This window comes from Carettochelys insculpta, chromosome 3 (genome assembly GCF_033958435.1).
Source record: "Carettochelys insculpta isolate YL-2023 chromosome 3, ASM3395843v1, whole genome shotgun sequence".
In the NCBI taxonomy this organism is placed as follows: domain Eukaryota; kingdom Metazoa; phylum Chordata; order Testudines; family Carettochelyidae; genus Carettochelys; species Carettochelys insculpta.
The window spans coordinates 79916700-79932445 of NC_134139.1; the positions used below are offsets into that span (position 1 = coordinate 79916700).

Below are 15746 nucleotides of genomic sequence, written 5' to 3' on the forward strand. Positions count from 1 at the left end.
TTCCCAGGTAATTCATCTCTTTGGCTAAGTTCCTCTCCTGCCCCGCCCCTGCCCCCAACCCGCCCCACTCTGTACCCTGGATACCAATATCCATATTCCCACATGGGTGCTAAATACCATCAACATCTGAGTCAGAGGGGCAGGGAGCACAGGAGAGTCCTTTCATCTTCAAGGCCTCTTTCATGGGTCATTTGAAACGTGAGGCTGGAAGAAGATAAAAGTTCTTAGTTCACAATCAGCAACAGGTTGATGGCCTCTGGTTTAGTGGAGTTGTAATAGAAGAAGTGTTTATAAAACAGATAGCTTGTTAAAATTGTTAATGAGCTGATGGAATTAATGCGTGTGTGTAAATACATGTGCTGCACATGATGAGAGTCACGGCTCCCCTCAGAGAGGTGGCACTGTTTGCTTATTTATTACAGACATGCATATGGCTTCAGTCTCTGCATGTGCCTGAGATTTTTATTAGCGTATGATAGCTCCCATCCTGTGTGCTAGGCACTTTCCAGAAATACATGAAGAGATGGACTCCTTGGGATAGAGATCAATCTAAGGACTGACTGACAAAGGTCAGTGACAAAAAAGAATTTTCTATACAAATCACCAAGTCATATTACAGGTAATATGGCAGAAGTGGGTTTTCCAGAGGGATTTAAATGTGGAGAGGACAGTGAGCTTGGGGATGAATTCCAGGGGGGGGATGAACCATACCTGTGGGGGGTCACATGAAAGGCGGCAGAGGAGTTGCTATAGAAGCTGCTAAAATGGCAGACAAATTTTTGTACACTAAAAATCATATTAGCATGAGCACCTAGGAGAACTAATCAAGGAGCAGGCCTGGCACAACAGAACATTACAGCAAAGAGACTAAGTCTATATTTACACTATACATTTTGAGTTACAGCTGTGCCCCGTAAGGTCTCCCATTTAGCCACTCTGCAGACGAGAGGCTCCTATTGGCATAATTAAACCGTCCTCCACAAGTGACTCCACATGTCTCCCACTGAGTGCTGTCCGCATCCGTGCTTTTGTCAGTGAAACTCATGTCAGTCAGGGGGTGTTTGTTCACAGCCCTGACAACAAGAGTGCGAGTGTAGACATAACCAATAAATTTTGAAAATCTTAGTGTATAATTTTGGGTGCATTCATTGGGTGCACTTCTTCAGATCAATTTGGTTTCCAATACAGAAGAAGTGGGTTTGTCCCATGAAAGGTCATCACCGAATAAATCACTTTATTAGCCTTTAAAGTACTACATTTCTGCTGCTTTGTTTTGTTGGAGTACAGACTAACACGGCTACCTCTGTTACTACTCCCATACTTAGTCACATTTGAAGGGTCTTTTCTGCAGTCCCCACTTCATGGCATTAACTGTCTAGGCTGAAGCATATAGGAAATTTAACAGGATCAGTGCAAGTCTCATTGTTCTATTGTTTACTTCACACTCCTACCCACCCCACACCCCTATGCCAAACTGATGGAAGTTTGAGACTTAGCAAAAACAGCAACAGGGAGGGATGGAAAAGAGCATCTTTCCCCTAGCCCAGTTGTTCCCAACCTTTTGGGACAACTTTAGCAATTAACTTTATCAGACAAAGGTCTTTGGCTCTGGCTGTGTCACCCACTCTCACAGTCTTGTGGGGTTCCCCCCCCACCCCTTACAGCTTCAGCTCCTACGGAAGAGCTTGGCTTGAAAAATGAGAAGAACTTTAAAGGCTCAAAAACCTAGAGACAAGTCAAGAGCTCATATAATTATTGACATTCTTGCTCCCCAAAACCCCATGCTCCCAATTTCCTGATTTTTAAATTACTCGCGTTTTGGGTTGTTCTTGAAGAACTGGGATTGAGACTCTAATAACTGAGGCCCTACTTCACTCATTATATATTGTGGATTCCACAAAATTAGGTTTCAATCACAATTTTGATGCAGAATCCCCACCAACACCAGTGGGCAGCTTCACACATGGTTGGCTTTTCCCCTACAGAAATAAAGGGCCTTTATTACTTTCCCACCATTTTCTATGTCTTATCTGCAACTCAGCCACCATAATTTGACAGTCATCCTGTGATCCAAGCAGGGCCTTAGCATTTGCTGGGGCCACTAATGCTACCCTCCAACCCCTTCAGCTGTGCAGCGCATATTTTCCTCACTTGAACTCTGTTTCCAGATACAGATAACGTTCTGAAACGGGTTTGACATTTTCAGTTCTTTGGTGGGGTTCAGTTCCACTGTAAAGTTCCAACACAACCTACACTGGCTATTGTTGACCACCTTCTTTCTCAGCCCCCGGCCCCAGGTCAAAATTCAGCCACGGCAAGCAGGCTGAGAGCACATCAGCTGTTTGCTGAGCTACTGCCCTGTCCCAGAGCTAGTGATGCATCTGGGCTCACGCTGGCTTTAGTCGCCATACTCAGTAATCTATGCAGACTGCATGCAGTCCCCACAGGTTGTCTATAATCAGATAAATATAGAAGTCACGTTTGGTTTTTCTAAAGCAATTTGGCCTTTTAGTATCACGTTATACATAATGTTGAGAAAACATACACTGAAGAAAAAAAAGATGAGACGTCTTTTAAAGGCAACCCTTCTTCCAGCCAGCCCCATATAGTAATCCTTGCACTTTTATCCACCATGGACAGATGGGCTATTTTCTAGTGTCTCTATTAGGTAATAGGCTCAAGCTGTGAACAAATAAAGCAGAAAAACAGCCAATATGCCACTGTGTTAATTTCGCCATCCTGTAGATTTTGCTTGATTACAAGCAGTCAGGTCCAAAATACTTCATATGTAAAAAAAAGAGGCAAATTGTAAACCTCTGCACACACACTCCCAAACCTTGCTCTAACTGGAGCTTGTTTGACTTAATTCTTTAAGAGGTAAAGCATTTTTCTATCATAGCTTTTTGAATAGCTGTTACTTTAAATAGCTGAACTCTCCTTTTAAATTTGTTTGCATGTGAGAGTTGTTAGTGGTTTTGCACAGACTCAGTCATACACTGCAATAAACTAAGCACAATTTGCATGATTTTTTTGCACATATGGAATGAAATTTTGGCCTTGCTGTAGTCAGTGGAAGTTTTGCCATCGACTCCCACTGTGCCAGAAATACCCTGTTCTCCGTTACACAAGTGTAACCCCATGTTTCTTACACTGAAATTTTCAATAGGTTTCTATTACACACAGGGAACAAAATGGAAGATTACCTCTAGCTAATTCAACACCTGTAAGTTAGCCCAGATGTTAACTAGAGCACTGTTGCCTAGTGATTAATGGATCCGCTTTACATTTTGAAGCTATGACCAAATCCACGTTTAACTGCCTTTGTCCTTTTTATTACACATGGTTTAATCTTGTGGGCACAGCTCCCGCCTCCTGCTCCCATTGATTTAAAATGGGACATACAGATCATTACATTTTTCTAATGACTGGCTCAACAGTTCCTGGTGCGAGCAGACCCCCAGAGTCAGCCCTGCAGGGAAAACAGCGGTGTTGCTCTTTCTCTGAAGTCTACCTTGGCTTGAGTCGCTATCATGATTCATAGTAACAGAGAGAAAGCCAGTTTGCCCCTATCAAACTATCCATCCTATTGTCATAATCTATCTTTCGGAGAGGTTCTTTGGACACTTTTCACATACTTGTTAAATGCTCTTGGCCACAAAGCCTTCTAAGAGTTCCCTTGATCATGTCATTGCTCTGGTGTAAAATTGAATTACTTTTGCAATGCATGGCATACCCTGGTAGAGGGAAGATTTTTCCCACAGTTCACAGAAGAGGAGGAAGGCATGAGAAATAAATGACCAAAGGAGAGGGAAACAAAAAGACTTTCCATTACAGAAAATGGGAATTAATTTTACTAATTAGTTTTAAAATGCAGATCAGTTGCTGAGCTATTCAGCTGAAGTTGTGGCAGACACTGCAACACCATCTTAGTTGTTGAGTACAGAACTGGCTTCTCTAGATGGGTGGTTGAAAGGACTGAAAGCAAAAGCATTTTGTTTTGTCAGTAACAGGCTAGTGTATTTTTCCTATAATGCATCAGTTTTTCCAGAGTTGCTTACTTTGAAGGAAGAATAGGTGTAACAGTTGCATAAAACATTAGATATTTATGTATTCCCTCTCTCTCTCACACACACACGGCCCCTAATAAGCAGGAAATACACAATAAGTTACTAAAACAAAAAGCAGTTCAGTCGTACTTTAAAGACTAACAAAATAATTTATTAGGTGATGAGCTTTCATAGGAAAGACCCACTTCTTAAAACTGCTCACAGAGGGCCAGAGCCACAGTGGGACATGGCACCTACAAAACTAGAGGAGTCCTGTGGTTAGGCTACCATATTTGAACTGTCAAAAAATATGACAACTCTAAGAGGCAGCATATCTGTATCAGTATCTACCAACTCACACTATATTAGTGTGCTAGAAACACTATAACATTAATACAATCAAAACAGCAGAAACGTAGCCCTTTACAGACTACATGATTTTTTCGGTGATTGTTAGTCTTTAAAGTGCTACATTTCTGCTGTTCTGTTTTGGTGGAGTACAGACTAACACGGCTACCTCTCTGTTATTACTCAAAATTAAATACAACATGAGCTGGTATGTACTGATACAGATACATTCCCTTTTACGGGTGCCCTCTTTTTTTTTTTTTTTTTAAATATATGGTAACCCTTCCTGTGACACCCTGAAGATCAGATTTATTTGGGCATAAGTGTTCATGGGCAAAACCCCACTTTTTTAGATGCATCTGAGGAAGTGGGTTTTTTCCCTTGAAAGCTTATGCCCAAATAAGTCTGTTTTTCTACAAGGTGCCACGGGACTCTCTGTTGCTTTGTAGATTCAGATTAACACAGCTACCCTTAGCCAATGGGAGATGCACTCACAAGTGGAATGTCCGCTCCTAGCCCAAGTCCAGGCTGCAGGAAGACACCTATCTCTGATAGAAATCCATAGCCAGATTCCCCTCTCCCAGATTCAGGCAGTGTAAGCCCTGTCACATCTTGAGAGAGTGATTTAGGCATCTGCTTAACTGCACACAAAAAGCTGGGGGGAGAGTAGGAGAGGTCACCTGCCTCATAACCTTCATGCTTCGCTTAGGGTGCTCACCTAGGATGTGGGAGCCCCCCAGTTTAATTCCCACTGTGCCTGATGAGAAAGATCCAACGAGGATTGCCCACTCTGTGGCATACAGTGAATCTCACTTTCTCTAGTCTAGCCCAACAAATTGGTTAATTACATGGAACAGCTTCAAGAGGAGAGATTGAGGGAGGGGCTACACTGCATGGTCAGGTCAACATAAGGCAGCTTATGTTGGAACTGGCAACAGATGTTGTCAGACAATGCGGGGGGTGAGACTCTCCTCTGGTCACCCTGGAAGGGGTAGAGCGGAAGGGGTGTGGCTAGAGCAGCCAGCCCTCTGTCACCCACACTGAGTGGAGCTCTGGCAGCTATTTAAAGTTCCCAGGGCTTCCTTTTAAATCATTGGGCTCTAGGGCAGCTGTCCTCTTGCCCAAATCCCTCCCGCCTCATCAGCAGCCCTGGCTTGTGCCAACCTAACTAGGTCAGTGTCTACATCACAGCCTTCCTCCAGCTGACATAAGCACTATTACAATGACACAATAACACCACTTCCGCAACAGGCGTATGGCTCATTCCACCATGCTTCTGTGGTGCCTATTTAAAACCACTGCATGTTGCATAGTTACAGAGTTAATTTATTAGGTGCTCCAATCACACGAAAGCTCACCATCTAATAAATTATTGTGTTAGTCTTTAAAGTGCTACTGGACTGCTTTTTTTTGTTTTGGTTCTATTTAAAACCAGGCATTCATGTTCACCCATCTTAGCATTTAGCCTTTTAGCTACAAGCACTTACACAATTTGTCAGTCTTCACCCGCGTGCCGTCATGCGACATAATTCAGTGGGGTTCTTTAGTTTGCCTGCTTGTCTTCAGCTTGCATCTTTTTTATCAAATTCCATCCTCTCCTCTTCGTGGGGTTCTAGAGTAGGGGTGGGGAACCTGGCCTGCGGCTTGCCTTATCTGCCCTATGAGATTCAGGGCTCCCCAGCCCACCACAGCAGGACGAGACAGTGACCCAGCCATGCAGGGGAGAGCACGCACACCCCAAAGCTTGGACACCTCCTTGTGTGGTTGGAGCACCTGCACCAACTTGCCCCACTGCAGCCAGAGGGATGGATTAAAGAAAGCCGCAGGCTGCATCTGGCCAACGGCCTCTGCCTGGCAGTGGGGAGATGGCAGCTCCACACGCAGCGCAGGGAAGCTCTGTCCCTGCATTTGCCTATAGGCTTCGGCCCTGTCACTCCCATTGGCTGAGGGAATCATGGCCAAAGGTGGGGAGGTGCCTAGAAGCACACAGCCACCCACAGACGCCTGCTCCTTCCGGGGCTTTGCCAGGTAGGCACCCCATCCCCCGCACCATCCCACCCAGACCCCCACATCTCCAACCCACTCCTGCACCCAGCCTCCCACTCAGTCCTTGCACCTCCAAGCCCAGCCTGCTTCCCGACTTTTCCCTCCCACACACTGAACCCCTCATTTTTGGCCCCACTGCAGAACACAGGGTGTCACACAAAGTCACTAGCAGTCCTGGGCCCACAGAAGCCATAAACTGGCCCTGGGGATAAGCCCTGAGCCTCAGTGTGCTCCTCCCCACCACCACTCCCACAGCTGGAGCTTGAGGGGAATGAACATCTCTTTTTTCCTGCTTCTCAGTTGGTGGCCACATCTGTTACCTTCTTCTTCCTCCTTTCTTAGGGGCCAGGTCAATGGAGGTTTAGTTTTGCCTCTATGGCCCTCTGACATTTCCATGGGTCTGTGGCCCCCAACCCAGATATGTTTCTCCACCCTTGATATAGAATATCCCTTTGCATTCATCTTCCCCTAAGGGATGTGCGTCTACTCCATTTGGTTTTCCACACCTGTCAGCTTTCCTCCAGTCCTTAACCTAATAGCTATATAATAAAGTTAACCTTAGTGATGATTGGCAGAAAGAGACATTATAAAGATGATCTTGTAAAGAATGAATCTGCAAGCACCGGAAACAAACCCAGGTTTACTATGCGGTGCTGACCTTCCTACAGTTACTTGAAGTCCTGGCTGTGGTTGGTATTTAGCAGCCCGGGGCCAGCAACCAGACTAGCTGCACAACTGCAAACCCTGGGCATACAGAAACATAGCTGCATTTTGCAGCAGTTGGTTTCACTATCACTAGCCAAACGGGTCTAGTCTATGCTAGGAATCAAAGTCGATCCCAGACAAGCAATTCTAGCCATGCCATTTGCGTAGCTGGAATTGACATATCAGGATTGACTTCCTTCCCTGGTGTAGATCAGGGATCTTCGGGCGCGTGCTGACATCCCTTGCTCCATGCATCAGTGTGGAGTACCAGGGTTGACAGTCAAGACCAGAGAGATCGATTTTGCCACATCTTCACACACACAGCAAAAAAAAAAAAAAAAGTCAATGCCAGAAGATTGATGGTGATGTGCCCACCCCACGTTAAGCATAGACACACCCTCTTTGCAATGCCCTATTAAGGAGGGGACTGAGGGAGCTGAAGCTCCAGGCCCATTGCCAGAATAGGCCCATAAAAATTGGATATATACCCTGTAACTGCAGATTTTGCATGTTGTAAAGCAAGAAAAAGTAACATTAGACTTTTTGCCCTTGAAGTGTTTGATGAAATAAATTATGAATTCATAAAAATTATTATTTTGAACTCTAGTGTAGCCTAGGCCCATCAAAAATTCTCAGCCCCAGGCCTTAATCCAGCCCTGCCTTTTTGTAGTATCAAAGCAGGTCTCATGCAAGGGTAAGGTCTGGGGAGTACATTCAGTTCATGCTAACATGCAACTGATAGTTTAAGGCCTGTCTACTCTGCAAAAGGACCACTCTATGAGCTTGCTTCCCAAACTGACACTATTATCACATCATTCCATTTTTTAAGTGTACATAGACCTTAAGAATCCACAAACGAACATTTTCCTCCCATATAGAGGTAGAAGCTAATTGTCGCCAGCTTGCTATTCTCTGCTGTTATTAAATAGTGGGGGGGGGCGTGATTTAAATCATGGTTTTCATTCATTTCCTACAAGAGGTGTCAAAGGGATTAATTAACATGAGATTCCACCATGTATTTTATTGATTCACAAGACCTGAAACATGATCAGGAATTTGTGCACCACTGACAATTTCTCACCTAGGTCTCAGAGAGCAAACCCTGGAATCAGAATAATGGAAACAGCACCCCTTTGACTTGTATGGGGTTTTCAGGCTTCTTTTCCTTCCCTTTGGGATTTCAAAGGCAGGCTGTGAATAGTCAAGTGTCAGTCTCTCACTTAGAGGCTTTGCAGGTGATAGAGTGATGCTTATTCACACAGATATGAGAAGAACCCCACAGCAGGGAGTCAGCTTCTTTCAGACCTCTTTAGAAATGTGTGATAAAGTTATAATGCACCAACACCCTCCTTCCCAGCCTGTAATTTCACTTAAACAAGACATGATTAACCTATGGCAGCCTCATTACATATTGATGGGGCTGCAGCTGGGCTGTCCTTATGATGCCAACTGCTTCCTTTAAATGTACTCTATTTCACACTTCACTATTCAATAGCACTGCAGTATTCAGCATCTCACAGCCATTTTACTATCATCCCTCTCAGCTCTCCTGAAGCGTTCTTTGTGATGGAATCCGCGTGCTTTACAAAAGATGTAGACAGAGAAATACTGAGTTGTCCCTGGGACCAGCTTTCTCCCGTTAAAAATCTAAGCTTATATGACACCTTTCATCTAGTTTGGAGTTCTTTTATTTAACCTCTCACTCCTCCCATCACAAGGATACCCTGAGTGCTCTCACACAATATACAGCACCTCCATGAGGCAGGGAAGTACTGATATCTGTAATTTACAAGCAGACAGAGGTAGGGAGAAAGTCACTTGCCCCAAGTCACACAGGAAAAGGGTGAGCGCCAAGAACAGAACCCAAGTCTATGTTGTGCCAGTCCAATAATGTCTTAAGAAGTCCATCTTTTCTCTCTATTTCAGGGGTTGGCAATAATTTTTGAAAGGGTGGGGGCACTCCAAGAATTTTGTAAGTGGTCGAGGGCTGCACTCTTCCAGGACAGTAACAGGATGGGGGTTGAGTGCAGAAGAGAGCTTGTGGGTAGGGGTTAGGGTGCCGAAGGGGTACAGGGTCTGAGAGGGAGCTTGGGTGAAGGAGGCTGTGATCTGGGGCAAGGGCTTGGGTGCAGGAGGGGGGTGATCTAGGGCAGGAGTTTGGGGGCAGGAGAGAACTCTGACCTAGAGGAAGGGTGCAAGAAGGAGCACAAGATCTGGGAGAGGGTTGTGACCTGGAGAAGGGCATCAGGAGCGGGTGCAGGGGTTTGAGTTGTGACCCACTTCATAAGATTGGGGTGCAGGACCAGGAGGGCAGAAGGTTTAGATTGTGACCTGGCTGGAGTGCAGGAGGGGAGAGAGGGTTGGGGAGTAGATGGGGTGACAGGTGCAGGCTCTGACCCAGAGACATTTACCTTAGGTGGCGCAGGGGAGAGAGGGAGCTTCATGCACTGCCCCTGTCCCCAGCACAATCTCACAGCTTCCGTGAGCTGGACACCAGCCACCGGGAGCTGCCTGGTCCATGCACGTGATGCAGGAAGTCACAAAGGCCACCAAACCCTTCAGGGGCATGCAGAAAGCGCACAGCCCCCACAGCCAGCTGCTCTGAGCAGCACATGAAGGTGCAGCAGGTAGGGAGCCTGCCTGAAGTGGCTGTGGAACAATGGCAGGGCAGATCCCATGCTTAGGCTGTGTTTTGCCCACCCCTGTTCTGTTTAGCTTAGAGATACCAGCAGTACATATTGCCTTGTTATCCACATGACGATAATCATCTGATTCACCAGCTAGACAATTTCCAAACATTAGTTCTTGTAAATTCTTAGTAGGTGGGCACCATAAACCCTATTTTACAGATGGGGGATAAGAGGAACAGATTGTTCTAGTGACAGTCCCATTGCATCTTTTGTTGAACTAGGGACAGAATCCAGGATGCCTGACTCCTCCTCTGCTATAAACACCAGACAATAACACATCTGGGCTCTTAATCAATCCTAGTGGTGAACAGTAATTCCATCTAGGATTGCTGCCAACTCTGTAAAAACAGCAGGGTTTAAGCTGCAGATATAGATCCTCAGTTGTGAAAATAATCCGTTCCATTACAAAGTCAGTCTAGGATAGGCATGATGCTCATCACAGGACTGGCCCAACTATGCTCTAATAAGGTCTAGTCCTGCCCTGCACGGACATTTATTAACTATATATAGAGCCGCCCTCTGGCCTTAATTCAGAGGAAGCCAACAAGATGTTGTCTGAACATTCTTAATGTCTTCTGCGTCTAGAGACTTAGTTTGTCCATGGCTATATCTACACTAGCCCCCACATATCAAAAGGGGAATGCTAATGAGACACTTTGGGATATGCTAGCGAGGCACTGCAAGGAATATGCAGCACCTCATTAGCATAAAGGTGGCCACGGCACTTAGAAAGTGCCACTTTCGGTCGCGTGTGGTTCGTCTACATAGGGTCCTTTTCAAAAGGACCCCGCACACTTCGAAATCCTCCTATTCCTATAACCAAATAGGAGTAAGGGGATTTCAAAGAGTGCGGGGTCCTTTCAAAATGGACCCCGTGTAGACGAGCCACGTGCGATTGAAAGTGGCACTTTCAAAGTGCTGTGGTTGCCATTGTGCCAATGAGGTGATGCATATTCACTGCTGCACCTCATGAGCACATCCCAGAATGTCTCATTAGCACCCCCCTTTTGAAAGAGGGTGGGGGCTAGTGTAGACATAGCCCATAAGTCCCCACTCTTCATTCTCTTTCCCTCCTGGCTCCACTCCTTCCAATGTGTTTGCTATCTTCCTCTGAGTACAAGGTGCGGGTTTCCCGCCAGGCTACTCTAGACAGACAACTTAGCCAAATTCAGAACTACTGGAATGTCCAGCTGATACTTCCAACAGCATTCATGTGCCAACATTCAACAGTTCTCTCCACACACTGTAGTGAATCTGCCCTCTCTACCACCAGCCTAGTGAGGAAGAGTTTCCAGAGCCTTATTTCCTGTGTTATAGTCTCTGCCGCCAGTGCTACCTCCCTCTATATAGATCTGATACCCCCTGGAATGAGTACATTAGGAGACTTATGACCATCCCTGCTCTGTTTTTTTGACTCTGGTAAGTGGGGAGTGTTTTGCTAGAGGTTTACAATGCTTAATTTGGACTCAAAGAGATACCAAGGCTCACCCAATATTTTTATTTTCAAAACTGATGCAGCAGGTTAGAGGTGCTGGGGCTCAGCGTTGGTATTCCCTAGCACACATTAAGCACTGTGTTTCTATAGTTCCTAGTACAATTGGGCCCTATAGGTGCTACTCTAATATAACTAGTGAACAGCAATAACACACTTAGCTAGAGGTCCATATGTCTCTCTTGGAGCAGAGTGCACAGTGAGTGGTGGAGGGTGAATGCCAAAGAATGCATTGGTTTCAAAGAGCATGTGGTCTGTGCAGAGCTTGTTCTTCTGTTTCTTTTAACATTCATATATCTCCAGTACTAAGGGCCATCTAGAACAGGCTGCTCACCATTCTGAGAGATCAGATTAAAGTCTCTCAGGCTTCCAGCACAACTGCGCAAGAATTTTGGTTAAAATCTGCCCCTTTGACTAATAATAAAGATTTTGTTGCATTATGTCAGAGATGGGTCTGAAACAGAGTCCCAGATCCAAGTGCTCCCCCTGAACTCTGGGGAAGATCAAATTTATATCTGGCACTCAGCTCTGCAGCTGACACCATCTAAGGTGACAAAGCTCTGGGTCCACACCATAAAAAAGTTTTGCTGCTCTGGCCAATATTTAATTTACTGTGCATGTGTACATAAAATCATCGACCCCCCGTGCCCCCACTCCCAAATCTTTTTCATGGTGGCCTCAAAGAGAAAGAATTTACTTTCTCCGAAGCAAACATCATGACCACCAAGACCTGGTGGCCTTATGCACTCATTAGATGGAGACTTCAAATCTAACCCAACTTTGCAAGTCTCACAGTCAGTAGCAAACAGAAGTAGTTAAATTCATATTGGCTTTAAATGGTTCAGTTTTAAAGACATGCATCTACTCACATATGTACACTTCAATGGTCAAGCAAAAAGCAGCAGTCTTAGACTTAATGGTAGGCATATGGAATAGACAAACGGATGCTTCACAAGTAGGTCAAAATAGAACCCTCTCTATAAGGTACTTAACTATGCAGTACAGTAACATGGGGAGAATTGCTTTTGGCTCATAGCTGGTGGTCATTTTATTCTGTGAAGTTTCACAATCCTTCTGAGTACCTCTTAGGCCTGGCATACGTGAGAATGTTTTGCTAGTTCAGCTTATGTTGAAGTGTGTGAAAGAATCCCTTCCACTCCTCACCGATATAGCTATGTTCCCCCAAACCCCTAGTATTGGTGCAATTATTCCAGGAGGGGAGGTCCTTTAGCAGTGCATGCCAGCTTTCACCAGCTTCCTACAAAGAATAGGTTTTACCAGCAAGAGGACATTTTTTCTGATATAAGCTGCATTTCCACTGGGGGACTATTAACAGAACTATTCTGGCATGAGACTTTGGTGTCAACTACTCTTTATTCTTTCAAGTGTGTAATCATTTACCAAGTTGTTCGCCTCAAGGATATTATGTAGCAGAAAGTCCCCGTGGTCACTTAAATTTTATAAAAGTGTCTCCTTTGCCCAGTTTTAAATCTATCCTATTTTTGTCTCGCCCACTCTCCTGTTGATTGTGCGTTATCAATGGGGCATATCCAAACCTCCTCCGTACTTTTCATTATATAGCAGAAAGGAAGGGTAGCCTTGTGGTTAGCAGCACCAGCCTGGAACCTAGGAAGTTTGTTGATACAAAAACAATACAAGCAGATTGTATCCCCTTTCATTCACCCTGTTTGTCATGTCTATTTACACAAGTTGTTTGTTGCAGGGACCATCTGTTACCACATACTGTGCCTAGCAGAAGGGGCCCCAATGTTGACTGTGACTTCTGCACCCAGCTGTGATACACATAATAATAAATTTGATCAGTTGAACGTGGGATGTATTTGAAGGAGGACTCTAGATGTTTCATGTTTCCATCTCCATACAGAGGCCGCTTTCCACTGTTGCTCAGGACCTGCAGTCTAGGGAGAGGGGTGGGCTTCAGTGCCTGAGCTCCAGCTTCAAAATGTCATCACCCCAGCTATTTTTAGAGCATTAGGGTGAACCCCACGAACCCTACTTTCAACCCATGCTGGGAAGATCATTTCCATGAAATACAGGTTGAACCTCTCTGGTCCACAACACTCTCCTCGGGCATGATTTTAGTTAGCTGGACAACTACATATAATGGGAGTGGTCAAGCTTCCTGTAGTCCCATAAAAAAAAAAAAAGCAGTCCAGTAGCACTTTACAGACTAACAAAATAATTTATTCGGTGAGAAGCTTTTGTGGGACAGACCCACTTCTTCAGATCATAGCCATACCAAAACAGACTCAATATTTAAGTCCCATAAAGTTTGTTTCCAGACACCAGCCCTGACTCTCCATGTTCTGTGCTGTTATTTAGCTGTAATTTACCCCTAAATGTCTAAGAGCCCAGTAAATGTGGAAGTGTCGGTAATGTACTAAACAATATTGACCTCCTGCGGTCTGGCAAGTTCTCCCATATGGCACTGGGCCGGTCCCGAGGGTGCCAGATTAGAGATTCAACTTGTACTAGATTTGTAACAAAAATACACCCTACGTGGCAAGAGATGGGTCTTACTCATGAAAGCTCATTACCTAATAAATACATTTCTTAGGTTAAAAGGTGCTACAGGACTGCTTGTTTTTTGTGATGCTACGAACCAACATGGCTACTCCCCCTCTGAGACTGTTTCCACTGAGTTACAGGATCCTGTGGATTTCAGTGGGAGCAAGGTCACATTCAAACCCAATCCCTTGATCTACCCAGACTCCCTCTCCCCTCCTTAACATTTAATCCCAGTTTGTGATCAATTCAAATTTATTTGGGGAGGGGGGTGGCCTATTGTGCCCTGCCAGTTTCTCCAACCCCTTCACTGTTTCTCCCTTGCCTCCTTCCGTGATTAGATTTCCATGTGTGTGAGAGGAGGTGAGAGCATGGGCATTTCAAAGGCTCAGAAGCAAACCTCCAGCACTGAGATGCTGAAGAGCAGAAAGCCATCAGCATGAGAATGTTATCCTAACACCTTTGCAGTAATGGGACCTGGAGCCCAAGTGTTTGACAGACTGGCCTAGCTGGCCACCATGTTAGTTTCCCTTCTGGAAGTGCAAAAGGACGACATGCAAAGTTTACAACCTACATTCCTCTCCCAGGAGAGGGATGGAGCTGAGTCCTGGAAACACAAAACCCTTTTATGATGAGGGCAAGAATTAGCTGTGCACAACGCACCAAACCCTGCAGTCCTTTTTCAGAGAAGGCTCCTGTTGAAGGGAGTGGAAGTTTAGCCTGAATAAGGACAGTGGGATCTCACCCAAGGGGTAGCTCTTGAGAAGAAGTGTATTATATTCAAGCAGAATTCACCCCCCTGCACCCAAACAGCAAAGTGTATAATGCCATATCAGACTGCTTTATCACAGTGCTGTGTAAGAAAAATATCTAACATGAGATCAGTTTGTGTGGCCCAAGTAATATAAATTCCCATCTGGCTAGTGAAAGCTGCACATGCTTATCTTGTGCTCTTAAAAGAGCACATGGCATATTAATTAGTGTCAAATGATAATAAAAGGTTAGGGAGGCAATTACGGCTGAACCCACCCTGCTGCTGCTGCTGCTGCTGCTGTGCAGAAGAATGCAGAGAAGTTTCTTGGGCTCAGACCCTGTTCCTGGATGGTCTGTGTTAGTTGTGACAAGGTCTGGTCCACGCCAGGCCACTCTGAAACCATTAGCATAGCATCAAGGACAGCCTCTTCAACACTGCAATAGCTCCCATGGTTTTTGATATCTTTCTTCTGCTAGGGGATAAGAAAATAGCTGCTGAAGACACAGAGCTGCTGAGCTGTGTGTGTTTGTGTGGGGAGACGAGTGTGTGCAACAAGAAAATAATGACACTAACAATAGGCTATATGAGTTTTCCCAGAATGGCAGAGCCCTCACCTAGAGAGCATAGTAATACAGTTCCTATTGTTCATTCTGTCCTTGGCCCCTGTGCTAAGGTGGGTGCTGATTCATTTCAGGCATGGTGCTGGGTTTTGGGGAAAACTAACTAATCCCATTCAGATAAACTGGGGGTGGAGGGAGAAAGGATCCCTAGCCAAGTGTCTGGGACAGCTCTCCAGAGCGGCATATGAACATGGACCCTCCGTGGGAAATGCTCTCCCTCTGAGACATGGCAATGAGAGAGGTCCAGTCGCCCCTCCCATACCCTCTCCCCCCTAAAATTACATTAAAAACCCCAGGCTGCTTGGTGCCTCCACCTGGCTAGAGTAATTTCCTAGGTTATACAAAAAGGGATCTGGCCTAGTTACAACAGGGACATATTTTAATAATCCCCCAGCCAGGAGCTGCTGCAGTACATGTCAGTGCCCTAGATGACTTACAGTCCAGTCCAGGCATGGATCAGATAGGAGAGACAAGGGTCATAGGCACTCCAGGAAATGGGTCCTTCAGCCTGCCGGGAGC

General features: G+C 45.3%; 1 protein-coding gene across 5 annotated transcripts in view; it reads right to left on the bottom strand.

Moving 5' to 3' along the window:
* The window catches only part of FAM120B (family with sequence similarity 120 member B), a 155632-nt gene that overhangs the window by 33258 nt on the left and 106628 nt on the right, over window positions 1–15746 (bottom strand). Inside the window, exon 13 of one of the 5 annotated variants that reach the window (XM_074990209.1) lies at window positions 15000–15079. The exons of the other annotated variants lie outside the window; for them this stretch is intronic. The gene's annotated coding sequence lies outside the window, so the exon portion shown is untranslated. Of the gene's footprint in view, window positions 1–14999; window positions 15080–15746 lie in introns of those variants that run through there. 5 annotated transcript variants of the gene reach the window in all.